The sequence below is a fragment of the Aplysia californica genome, unplaced genomic scaffold (assembly GCF_000002075.1).
Source record: "Aplysia californica isolate F4 #8 unplaced genomic scaffold, AplCal3.0 scaffold00776, whole genome shotgun sequence".
NCBI classification, from domain to species: domain Eukaryota; kingdom Metazoa; phylum Mollusca; class Gastropoda; order Aplysiida; family Aplysiidae; genus Aplysia; species Aplysia californica.
The window spans coordinates 226,660-227,915 of NW_004798046.1; the positions used below are offsets into that span (position 1 = coordinate 226,660).

The 1,256-nt window shown below is 48.5% G+C and overlaps 1 protein-coding gene across 1 annotated transcript in view; it reads left to right on the plus strand.

The window, feature by feature from the left end:
• Nucleotides 1-57: 57 nt before the first annotated feature.
• The window catches only part of LOC101848240 (mucin-19), a gene marked incomplete in the record, with an annotated part of 19,158 nt that continues 17,959 nt past the window's right edge, over nt 58-1,256 (plus strand). Inside the window, 1 exon segment of the mRNA XM_035972644.1 lies at nt 58-303.

The window sequence follows — 1,256 nt, forward strand, 5'->3', positions numbered from 1 at the left end:
TTTATCATAATATGATATCATTGAGTATAACGGAAGTGTCAACATGACCGACCATTGCGCATGTGCATTGGGTGGATATGGACGCTGCCTGACGGTTGTCACGATGAGGTCATGGTAAATTTATGCAAATTACCCGAGCCGAATTGTGGCGAGTGTTTTGACGTTTTGCCGAATCGAGAGCGAGCAAAACCGAGAGTGAGGGGAGAAACAGGGAGAGTCTGTGTTTGTAGGCGAGCGGATAGAACAAAGCCAGGCTCGCTCTGTGAACGTGTTCTGGATTTCTCTGGAAAATATCCGTGGGGTAAGTCTTGTTTCTGCTTTGAGATCTGTGTGTGTGTGTCCTGTCTAGCAGACGAGGGTGGGAAGAACAATACAACAATAGCACAGTCGCATCACACAATGGCACCGCCTGCCTGCAGTGCCAGAACTCTCGGCCCCTCGGTTCCCGGCGCTCCATCTCCGTCATGTATCGATTGAACAACGGTTTTTGGGCTGTGCTCCCCCTGCCACACAGAGGGGTGTGTGTGTATGTGTGTGTGTGTGAGTGTGTGTGTGTGTGTGAGCGCGCGCCTCTGGTGCATGACTCAACCGGCCAAGGCGCCCCCCTGTATTCCCCTCCTAGCCTGAGCGCCTTGCCCCGTGGATGTGAGGACAAGGGGTGTTCACACACGGTGCCACATCGTGCCGACACTTCCCGGGCTCATCCTTGTTGGCTACATCTACGAGTTGATGAAGTCTGATGACCACAGTGACCACAGAACGCCTTGACCAGTCGGCCTAGACTACATGATGACTACATGGTTCTCCTGCTGGGACGTCCAGATAGCACAACTGGCCCGGACCCATCAGCATAATCAAATCATTCATCAACATTGAGTGAGCAGCGACTCGTTTTCTTCAAGTGATCGAGATCTTGTGGAATCTAGATATATAATATAGATTTAGAGATCTAGACTCGAGATCCAGTCTTCGTTGAGGAATCTAGGCCTAGGTCTAGAAATCTAGCTTCTGGATCGTGTTAAGATTAAGAAATGGGTATGTATCATGTTATCATGTGTGAGGATGTAATCTCTTGCGCAAATTAATGAAATAAAAAAAAGTTGTTGGAACCGGAAATGTGGAGGTCTGTGCAGTAGCGCTAGCAGTGTTGTCCACAATTTCTGGACTGGAAACTTGGGATTTTCCAACTACTGATTGAATTGGGGATTTCCTCATGGAATCTTTAAGCACGAATAAGAATGAATTGACTTCAGAGC